The sequence below is a fragment of the Lithobates pipiens genome, unplaced genomic scaffold (assembly GCF_037356315.1).
Source record: "Lithobates pipiens isolate NorthernLeopardFrog02 unplaced genomic scaffold, aLitPip1_a1.2 Scaffold_16, whole genome shotgun sequence".
Lineage (NCBI taxonomy): Eukaryota > Metazoa > Chordata > Amphibia > Anura > Ranidae > Lithobates > Lithobates pipiens.
In genome coordinates, this window is record NW_027507748.1 from 214,330,639 (window position 1) to 214,342,825 (window position 12,187).

General features: G+C 39.8%; 1 protein-coding gene across 2 annotated transcripts in view; it reads right to left on the reverse strand.

The window, feature by feature from the left end:
- The window catches only part of PHACTR4 (phosphatase and actin regulator 4), a 94,848-nt gene that overhangs the window by 51,838 nt on the left and 30,823 nt on the right, over positions 1 to 12,187 (reverse strand). For both annotated transcript variants that reach the window (XM_077481006.1, XM_077481005.1), the window contains exon 2: positions 8,904 to 9,060. The gene's annotated coding sequence lies outside the window, so the exon portion shown is untranslated. The remainder of the gene's footprint in view (positions 1 to 8,903; positions 9,061 to 12,187) is intronic.

Here is a 12,187-nt window from a genome sequence, read left to right on the forward strand (position 1 = left end):
GAGTGCTAGCAACTTCACACCAAGCTGCTTGCCTATTGCAGATTCAGTCTTCCCAGGTCTACAATTTTGTTTCTGGTGTCCTTCGACAGCGCTTTGGTCTTCACCATACTAGAGTTTGGAGTGTGACCGTTTGAGATTGTGCACAGGTGTCTTATACTGATAAGTTCAAACAGGTGCCATTAATACAGGCACTGAGTGGAGGACTGAGGAGCCGCTTAAAGAAGATACAGGCTGTGAGAGCCAGAAATCTTGCTTGTTTGTAGGTGACCAAATACTTATTTACCACCAAAATTTGCAAATAAATTCTTTCAAAGTCAGACAATGTGATTGTCTGGATTTGTTTCCACATTTTGTCTCTCATAGTTGAGGTATATCTATGATGACAATTACAGGCTTCTCTCATCTTTTTAAGTGGGGAACTTGCACAATTGGTGGCTGACTAAATACTTTTTTGCCTGTGTGTGTATATATATATATATATATATATATATATATATATATATATATATATATATATATATATATATATATATATATATATATATATATATATACATATACATACACATACATACATACACACACACACACACATACATACACACATTAAATATACTGCAGATACTGTATGTGTTGAAAGACTTAGGTTCAAAATTGGGTGAACTTCATCCTTCTTGGAGACTGTAAAAAGGCTTGAGTAAAATTTGGAGGGAAATGGCAATAATCCCCATAACAAGGGATCAGAAATTGCCTTTTTTGTAAATCCTGAAGTCGCTGAGGACACGGGCGAAGGTTTGACATGAAGAAGTGGGCCGAAGAATATAATTCTACCTTGTAACCAGACTCCATCAGCTCCCAAACACAGTTGTCAGATATGCAACAATCCATAAAATTACCCCTGAATTTGGGAAGAGCAGATCAAGCCTTCATGCAAAAGGTAGACTACTTGACGGACTTGGCAGATTTGCATCCTGAGGAGACTGAATACTCGCAAGACTTGCTGCCCATGTCAGAAGTGAAAAAAAGGTCTGTGAGCCGAGAACAAAAAAAGGACTGGATTTGCAACACTTTTTTTTTTTTTTTTTGGACTTTTTAGCTTGTGGTAAAAAAATAAATAAATAAATAAAAAAAGATTTTGCCCCAACCCAAGCACAGCCCCCAATAGTCTCATCTATCATCACCCCAAAAAGACTATCCCCCCAATAATCCCCAGGGTGATCTGTAATTTTTTTTTCATGAGGATTGACAGGCAGAACAGCACTTAAAAGTTTATAAATCCTGTAAACACCAAGAGCGTTGTGCAAGGAAGGTTTGCAAATACCTTGCACAAGTTGATCCGTGAATACCACATAGGCAGGGAAGAAATTATCACTGGCCAGGCCAGTGTGCATAAGTTTGGCTTATTCAGTTAACATCTGAGAAAACAGAGCAATGGCTAAAACTGGATGAAGAAAGGCTCTAGCAAAAGCTTAAATGGTTCTGGATGTCAGTAAATAGGAGGAGATGTACACAGTTAATGGGGATACCCATTTTTTTCAAGAAGCTTTCCTCCAAAGAAGAATGGATTACAAAAACAGAGACCAAAAAGAACTTGGAGGGAGGGAGAGGGAGAGACAAAGCCCACTCAGTATGAGAAAAAGCCATCCATGCAGTGGAAATATTCACAAGGGACAGAGATGTGCCCTGAGCCCACAAAAGCCATAGTTAAAAGTAGCAGGGAGACGAGGACTGTAGGAATCACATGCAGTTTCCTGCACCTCTCCGGTGTGAACCCAGGCTGAAGTCACTATGGCAAGCCATAGTTCACAAAGGAGTGGTGCAGGAAACTGTATGTGATGCGGACGGGAGATGGCACCACATTGCTGTTGAAAAATCACATGCAATTCTTTGCAGTGCGATTTAAGCCCATTCATTTTGTATATACTCAAATTGTACCGCAAAAGGTATTGGTGGTTTGTGCAAATGCTTAGTATTGGCACCAATATCAGCTGTGAAACAGACTTCTCGTCACACACTCGGAACACAGAGTGTGGCTGAGTGGCACTCAGCCATTCATAGGCAGTTTTGCATTCTGTGAGGCTCCAATCACAGCTGAGCGATAAGATTTACTGGTGTTTTTCAGGTTTTTTTAAAGCTTTTTTTCAAGCACTCCCACACTCCAAAGACATGCTGGTAGGTTAATTAGACCCTGTCCAAAAAAAAATTGGCCATAATATGTGTATGTGTATGTCAATGTTGTAAGTGTGTCGGGACTCTACAGGTTATAGGACCGCATAAATAGCTGCAGATGGACACTGGTGGCAAGAAAAGCGCCCTGAGGCGATTCAGTTCGTATAGGGAACGCTATACAAGTCATTCATTCATTGAAGCATGTATTACAAGTGTTTTGCAGCTTCAGGCGTTTTTGTTTAGCCAATAGAAAGCACTGGGGGGAGGCGAGGGAGAGGAAATTAGAGGTGGAGAGCTGCTATTTGAGTGTTTTATGAGAGTTTTTTTCTGCTCAGGCCAGGTGTTTCTATTGAAGTCTATGGGGCCAAAAACGTTTGTAATCTGCCAAAAAGAAGCTCATGTACTTTTTTGAGCTTCAGGTGTTTTGCTTCAAGTGACAAAATGCTCATATGTGAACAGGGGTTAGTGAAATGAATAGGATTTTGCTTGTTGGGCATTTTGGAGCTTAAGGAGCTGAGCGTTTTACAAGCTGAAAACCACTTAGGTGTGAACAAGGCCTGAACGAATACAAAGCTTCCTCTGCTTGTCAGAGTCTGAGTGTGATGTCATCAGCCCGCCCTTCCCACTCAGCCAATCGGGGGAAGCTTTGTATTCATTACATAATACAAAACTGCCTATGAATGGCTGAGCGCGGCTCAGACAGACTGCTCTGTTCTGGGTTACTGTGTACTGTATGTAGCTGAAGCTACACACAGTACATACAATGCTTAGAAACACTTAGTGAAGCAAATAGTTCGTCTGGACCAACTTGGTCCAAACTATTTAAAGTGACAGGAAATATGGACCTTTAAAATTGAAATATTGCCTGTAGAGTTTTTTTTATTTAAATTTTTTTAATTCTCCCCTATACCGAATTAGGTACCCAACCTAAAAGCACTTGTTAAAAATTCAGACATCTTAGTGCCGTTTAACCCCTTGTTTACCATGGTACACTTATACAAGTCCTGGTAATCAAATGGTAAAAACAAGCTCTTGGCTGCTGCAGCTGTGAGCTTGGTATTGATTTTTACAGCCAGTGATCGGCTTTCAGGTAGAACGCAATCCAGGCAGCTCTGCCAGATCACTTTTATGGGGCTCTGAAGGTTCCTCTTCGATGTGTATTTTTGAAGACACCAGTGGTCATTCTAGCTCTACAGCAATGTAATACAGTGCCAATCTCTGGGGGAAAAAAAAAAAAAAAAAAAAAAAAAAAAAAAAAACTCCTAAAAGAATTCAAAGAAAGAACGTTTTTGAAAAAGGAAAGCAGCCATAAAGAGGAGTAGGCTAAACAAGCTGACATATTTGGAATATCAAGCACAAGTCTAGACAAGCATTAAAAACAAGACCCACACTTATGTTTCCCCAGTTCCAAAAATAGCATCTCTGCTAGGTTAAAGCACAAAAAAAAAACAAAACATTTAGATACTCTGTAAATACAACAATCAACCGTATAAAGCTTTTGCTGCTAAACAACAACCATTTGTTTGTCATTAGTTGTACTCCTAAAGAACAACAAAATCCACAATATGTGTGGTTTAAAACTAACCATGTGCATTATAGAAAGTAAAAAAATCAAAATAAATGCTAAATATTTTTAAATTGCTTGTTATTAGTGTATGCCATGTGAGAGAATACACACAATCTTTTTTTTTTTTTTATTATATAAAAAGGAGTTAATTACACTGCACAGTCGGTAGCTCAATAAACATTTTTGCAGTCGGCATTTGCTACAGAAATTATTCAACATGAAAACTAGGACTAGCAAATGAAGGCCTTATAGTAAAATGGGTGCTTAACCTGTGGCCCTCCAGCTGTTGTGGATCTACAAGTCCCATGAGGCATTGTAAAGCTGACAGTTACAACAAGCTAGAGCTGCACAATTAATCGCCAAGAATTGTTATCACAATCTTGACTAAAATGTGTCACAATACTTTCTATGCAAAGAATTCTCTCTGCTCTTCTGAAGCCACAGCGTCAAAAGAAAGGAAGAGAAAAACTGGGCAGTCTGCCAAGAATCACAACATTCTTTATCAGTTGAAATTAAGTATAAACATTGTAACAATTTGTCAAAGGAATAGACTGTGTGAAAGTAAAAAAAAAGTTTAACCACTTATACACTAAACCTTTTTCTGATGTTTGTTGGTTTCAAGTAAAAATCTTTTCTTTCGCTAGAAAATTAAATTACTTAGAACCTAGAACCCCCAAACACACATACACACACATTTTATCTTTATTTTTTTAGTACACACCCTAGATGTATTTTGTACAGCGGTCTATCAAATGCAATGTTTTTTTTTTTTTTTTTTAATTACTTTAATGAATTAAAAAAAACAGTAAATTTAGTCCATTTTTTTTTTTTTTTTGTATAATGTGAACGATTTTACGCCGCGTGAGAGAATCGTGATCTTTTTATTCTAAACAAAAAAAATTGTGATTCTCATTTTGGTCAGAATCGTGCAGCCCTAAAAGCATGACTGAGGCACGATGGGACTTGTAGTTCACAACAGCTGGAGGGTAACAGGTTGACCAACCACATGGTAGGTTAAGTTATGTTTCTTTATAGTCTCAAAATTTATCAATATGGTTTCATTTTAACCCCTCAGCCCCGGAGTCCCTTTACTGGACTATTACACCCAAGGAGTCAGAAGGTTTGCACGTTCCAGTGACCACTCTGATTGGCTGTCATAGTAGCCACACGATCGAGAGCTGTTTCTGGTGCCTTCTGATCATTACTAGAGACCGACAGCTCTCTCAGACAGCCTGGTCACTGCGCTGGAAGCATACAATAAACATGCTCTCAGCACAGAAACCTCTGCCAACCATGGACAAACATGTGCAACAGCTACAGAACACATGCCATGACAAAAATGAGTAAGCTTCCTTCCTTTGAAAATACTAAAGTTGCCTAGATATATTTAGCGCCAATCTATAAATGGTCGCAGACCTGTATCAAGCATGCAGCAAATCAGAGAAAAAAGTCAGACTTCCTCATCTCTATAAATGTTTCAAGTCAGTCATTAAAAGGTAGCCAATGCAAAAAAGCATGACATTATGACTAACATTCTCAAAATGAGAGGTAAGCCATAGCAAACCAGATCTTTTTCTTGTCATTGCTTTTGTTTGTAAGTAACAAATGTTTCCATGAATCCCTTACTCCTTGCTATACCCACACAAGATCTATTGCACATTTCCAGTACAAGGACACAATTCTATCCTCTCCTTATCCTGCCATATGGATTTCAAACAGCCCAGTATTTGATGGTTCCAATAATAAATACCCTCCAAAATTGTTTACAAGTACTGGTGACTGATTGTTCACCTACCATATTGAGAATATTACTTGGCCCTGCTTTGACTGTTTTTCTTTATCCGTCAACATCTAATTTTGGAAAAGAATGAACGCCCCCCCCCCCCCCCTTTTTTTTTTGGTAATTAAATTGTAAACCTATCCAAACCTTGACATAAGGTGAATGAAATACTGCAATTTAAAAACACATCCACCAGAAAAATAAACCTGCAGTGAATGTTTGGTTAAGGTCACATTCAGTACTTTCAAAATATCCCCGATAGTTTGCAAGTGTACATGCATAAATTATTTTTAACTTGAAATTTCAGATGTGTTGGCTTTAAAAATAATAAAAACCGAATACTTACCTTTCTCACCATCTGCCTTGCCAGACCTACTCTCCATTCAAGAAAAATCCCTAAAATTAGAAATTAAAACCTCTGGGAGTGTTCAGTCCCCGCAGCACTCAGTGGATAATGCTGCTGACTTCCACATTACTACTGTGTCCTATGGCGATGTAGAGTTCATGCGAGGGACCAAAACTAAATGCGTAAGAGACAAATAGAGTAAAATGACACCATTAAATAAATGCGGGCACCCACGGGATGCTCTGGGATGCAAATACCAACTTTAGCTGGGAAATTTTAGCTCGGGCCCAATCCCTCTTTTTCCTCACTATCGGCCCATTACTATGATGAGCTGCCCAAATATGGAACAGGTCCAAAACACTTAAGGTAAACGAGAATGGACAGATGTCTCGTGTCACTTTTAGTAAGGAGCATGCATGCTCATCTACATGCCAGTCATAGATCAGGAGTTTTTTTGAGACAGACTGCAGTGCATACAGCCTACATGTATGGAGGGGACAGAAGCAAGTTTGAACAGCAGAGGAGTGGTATGTAATGTGCTCGGGATGATGGAAAGCATGGCTTATTCCAGGTCAGTCACAGAGCCGGAGTCCGCTGCCCCGGAAGGAAGATGGATGTGCCCTGCAGCGGGGACAATGCGGGCTTCGTTTGCAGGTAAGTGTCACATAATGTGCTAGTATGTGATGCATGCTAGCACATTATGTCTTTACTTTGCAGAGAAGAAGGGGGGGGGGGGGGGGAAGAAAAACCCACCAGGGTTTACTTCCGCTTTAAGCTGCAGAAGAAACTCTGAATCTAGCTAAAAAACTCACCATAGAAAATAAATTAAGATTTGTACATGCAAGCTCTGCTATAATGTTGTAAGACATTGCCCTTACTGGTCTCTCTCAGTGCCAGTCTATAAATCTGCTTAGACTACTGTAAACAATATGTCTAGCTAGCTTATTGTTTTACCTCATAAGATTAAGAGACCATATATCAGAGACAGGGATGTTTACTGGTTTCAATAAACATGTGTGATTTATCATAAAATCTTAAGGCTCGGTTCACACAGTACGCGGCACGACTTGCAGCGCCGCGACCTCAGCAGCGACTTGCAAAACGACTTCTGTATAGAAGTCAATACAAGTCGCCCGAAGTCGCTGCAAAAGTAGTACAGGAACCTTTTTTCTAAGTCGGAGCGACTTGAGTCGCTCCTATTAGAATGGTTCCGTAGTACAGAACGGGGAGCGACTTGTCAGGCGGCGAAGTCGCCTGGACAAGTCGCCCCTGTGTGAACCGAGCCTACTTGTATTGCACAGAGACTTGAAAATGTTATCAAATGTATTTATCAAATTTTGTTATCAAATGATATTTCAAACTACTTGAACTCCAGAAGGTTTTACCCCTTTCATGACCAGGCCATGTTTTGCTATACAGCACTGCGTTACTTTAACTGGCAAATGCTCGGTCATGCAACAATGTATGCGGATGAAATTGAAGTAATTTTTTTTTTTCACACAAATAGAGCTTTCATATGGTGGTATTTGATCACCACTGGGTTTTTTTTTTTCATGTGTATATATAAAAGACCCAAAATTTTGAAGAAAACAAAAAAAAAAAAACAAACACAGATACATTTTCTACTTTGTTATAAAACACATTCAATAAAATCAAAAATTTCTTCATGAAAAAAAAAAAAAAAAAGAAGATTATAATATATATATACACACACACACACTTAAAAAAATTCCCTCAGTTTTCTTCTACGTATTTTTGGTAAAAAAAAAAAAAAAAAAAAAAAAAAAAAAAAAAAAAATCGCAATAAGTGTATATTGATTGGTTTGCACAAAACTTATAGTGTCTACAAAATAGATCGTTTTATGGCATTTTTATTATTTTATTTTTATTGTGACTGCGACATTATGGCAGACACATCGAACAAACATGACACTATTTTGTCATTTATACAGCGATCAGTGCTATAAAAATGCACAGATTACTGTGTAAATGACACTGGCAGGGAAGGGGTTAAGTGTGTCCTAGGGAGTGATTCTAACTGGGGGAGAGGGCTACCTAGGACATGACAGCAATTGCTGCTCCCGCTCACAGGGAGCAGTAGATCTCTGTTATGACAAGGCAGACCAGGGAAATGCCTTGTTTACATAGGCATCTACCCATTCAACCACTCCACAATCGCAGGCTGCCCAAAAGGCAGTAATTTTAAAGAATGTACCTGTATGCCCATTTGCCTGCCTGTGCTATTCTGCCGACGTACATCTGTGTGCGATGGTCGGCAAGTGGTTAATTTCTTCATTTTCAAAAAAAAAACTCACCATGCCTCTTACTAAATATCTTGGACTGTCTACTTTCCCAAAAGGGGTACTTTAGGGGGTAATTTGTACCATCCTGCAATTTTGGGGCCTAAAAAAAGTTGGCCTGTCAGTACATTAGGAAATATATATAATATGTTAATATTGTGTTTTTTTACAAAATTTTGTTTATAGCGCAATGAATTAAAACTGCAGAGGTGATCAAATACCACCAAAAGAAAGCTCTATTTGTCTCAATCAAAAGTTATGGATCCCTAGTTAAACCTGCTTGGCTATGCATTTTACATGTACTACTTACCCATTCTTATGGAATGTGTGCTTTACTGACAGCAAAAGATATTTTTTTTTTTGTGGAAGTAAACTTTTATTTCAGCCAAGGAAGCTGCCATCTTGGTCTCTGTTTGATCTTCAACTGCCATGATGCTGCACATGTGATCAGTTAAGACACCAGCTATTGGATGGTTTGACCATTTGGTTGAAAGCACAACAGATGTGACAGTCTTACCGGCAATGGGTTTACCGCCGCTTTGATATACCGCACCAGCGCCAAATCAAAACTGAAGAGATGTGAATGTAGCCTTGGGGCACAATCACATTTCTATGCTTATACAGTAATAGACTCTCTGCACATGAAATATCAACATGAAAAACATGAAACAGAACATCAGCAAAAAATATGAAAGCCACATCAAAATGTAAAGGGTAAACTGAATCAAAATGTATACTTACTGAAAATACACTATAGTTTTCCTTTATGATGCTAAAAGAACATAATCAACGTCAGTAATAAGAGATGACAGACCACCAAGAATACTCTAAATTCGTGATGCCCAAATGGCAGCCTTCAGGTTTTCAAGTGTTGCTAATGAGGTCAGATGAGCATAGCCTGGAGAAGAGAGAGAGAAAAAAAAAAAGCAACAAAAAATCATTATAATAATAATTTGCACTACAAAGTTAAAAACTTCAAAGACTTCTAATGAAAATGTGTTATGCAGGCATCAGCAGGCAAACTTCTTCCAAGATACTACCAGTGCTATTTTACCTGTCTAGCCATTTCCTCTTTAGAGCTTGGAGCCCACAGCATTCTCTGTTGACACATTTCCTACCATATAACAGGAAAGTGATTCCAACATGGAAAGTTACTAGTTAATAACAGTTAAAAAAAAAAAAAATTAATTAATTAATAATCAGTGCAAATGCTAATACATAAGCAGTGTGTGATCATCATTCAATCCACATGGTGCTAAAAATTTACAAGAAGAAAATTCATAAACAGAAGCCTGCCCACACGATTAGCATCTCAGCCGGTTTCTGCTGAACCGACCAAGATTCCAACAGTGTGTGGGCAGGTTTAACGTACCAAGTTGATCGATCAACTTGGGTACACTCAGCCTTCCCAGATTTACTTGCAATTATTGCTAGCGGCTGCTATAGCTGCAAGCAATAATCACTGTTCTCCGCCCACCCGTCGGTAGCAGACAATTGCTCGGCATGAGGGATTCCCCTGTCAGCACTGTCTGTGATGATGGGGGATCATGCAAATTTCTTTCCTGCAAGAAAGAAATTTGCACCATCTATGGCCTGCCTAAGGTGTAGATAGGACACCTGCTAGATGCGCTGAATCAGATTCCCCATGAGCGTTTTTAAATATAGCAAATTGGGTGGATCATGTTACCTTTCTCAGTGTGTGCAGTCATGGCCAAAGGTTTTGAGAATGACACAAATATAACATTTTCATAAAGTCTGCTGCCTCCATTTTTATATGATAGCAATTTGCATATACTCCAGCAGAATGTTATAAAGAGTGATCAGATGAATTGCAAAGCCCCTGTTTGCCATGAAAATGAACAATCCCATAAACATTTCCACTGCATTTGTGAAGAAGGCTTCAGGGGCCCAAGAAAGTCCATCAAGCACCAGTCCAGGACCATCTACTACAGTTGATTAAGCTATGGGATCGGGCACCACAAGTACAGAGCTTTCTCAGAAATGGCAGTAGGCAGGTGTGAGTCCATCTGCACGCACAGCGAGGTGAAGACTTTTGGGAGGATGGCCTAGCGTCAAGAAGGGCAGCAAAGAAGCCACTTATCTTCAGGAAAAACATCATCAGGAACATACCCATATTCTGCTGAAGACTGGGGCAAAGTCATTTTCTCAGACGAATCCCCCTTTCCGTTAATTTGGGGCATCTGGAAAATACCTTGTCCGGTGAAGAAAAGGTGAGCACTACCATCAGCCCTATGTCATGCCAACAGTAAAGCATCCTGAGACCATTCATGTGTGGGGTTGCTTCTCAGCCAAGAAAGTGGGCTCACTCACACTTTTGCCAAGAACACAGCCAGGAATAAAGAATGGTACAAAAACATCCCGAGAGCAAATTTTCCCAACCATTCAAGAACAGTTTGGTGATGAACAATGCCTTTTCCAGCATGATAGTGCACCTTGCCATACGGCAAAAGTGATAACCAACTGGCTTGGGGAACAAAACATCAAAACTGTGCGTCCATGTGCAGGAATCTCCCAGACCTTAATCCCATTGAGAACTTGTGGTAAACCCCCAAGGAGGCAGGTGAACAGAAATAAACCCCCACGAATTGTGACAAACTCCAAGCATTGATTATGCAGGAATGGGCCACCAGTAGTCAGGATTTGGACCAGAAGTTGATTGACAGCATGCCAAGGCGAATTGCAGAGGTCTTGAAAAAAGAAGGGCCATCACTGCAAATATGAACTCTTTTGCATAAATTGTATGCAATTGTAAATAAAAGCCTTTGACACTTATAAAATGCTTGTAATTATACTTCAGTTTACCATTAGTAACACCTGACAAAAAGATCTAAAAACACGGAAGCAGCAAACTTTGTGAAAATTGCTCAAAACTTTTGGCCACGGCTGTATATACACTTGTAATAATAATATGTCGGCCACCCCATTATACCTTGTGCTTAGAGATGCATGTAAGAACAGTATTGATCTTTAATGAAATTGGGGTAAAATTCTCTTTGAAAGGAGAATGAAAAGCAAAAAAGGCTGAATTAGGGGAAGATGAGCAGATGTTTAATTTCTGGATGAAACTCTGCTTTAACACTGGGGTCTACAATACTGCCTTATAGAAAGGGATGGGAGAAGGACTTGGCTAATATTGATGCAGATGCTTGATAACTTTGTCCTCTGCCCCTTGGTTTCGGCCTCTCAAAAACACACTCTCATTTATACTTATTATATAGGGCAAATGGAACGCCGGTCACATTGGTGGGGGGAGTAGGACTACCCCTATGTGCCCAAGATCAAGGAGATCTCATCCATATGCTTTGGAGATGCCCCAAGTTACTTCATCGCTGGAAGGATGCTTTATATAGGATATCACAAGCGTTTGTTCCAGCTCTCAAGGGACCCTATTGTTTGTTTATTGGCTGCATTAGGAGGAAGAACCCCTTACTCCACATGCCCATGTTGCGGTTTTACGTTTATTGTATGCCGCTTGCAAAACGGATTGCCCGATATTGAATTGTTCCTCATGTGCCTACCAAGGAGCCATGGGGGGAAAATGTGAACAACATGCCAATATGTAAAAATATTAACATATCAGCACAGAAACGTTCCACGTAAATTTTACTTGCCAACCTTTGCTAGACGTGCTGGGCTTAGCACCACATCAGCCGGTAATGGGCAGACCTCTCCAAGGATAAGCCCCTGTTGGGGGTTATGGGGATTTTTTGGTTGACTCGTTCCTTGCCTACGGTGTGGCTTCTTACCCTTTCTGGACTGTGGGAGCCACGTGCTCTTCCTTTTAATAATATCCAGCGAAGCTCCAAATAGCCTCTTACCTTGGAAGGGCAAATGTGCCAGCATTTTTTTTTTTTTTATGCCTGATCCGCAGACCAGCATTTCAGCCAAATCAGGCGCCATAGCACCACTGCTGATACCGATGCTCTAGAGAGCAGGGGGACCGTATCCAGGGCTGCATCACAGACATACTTAAGGCCATGTACCAACTGATCTGCCAGTTCTAC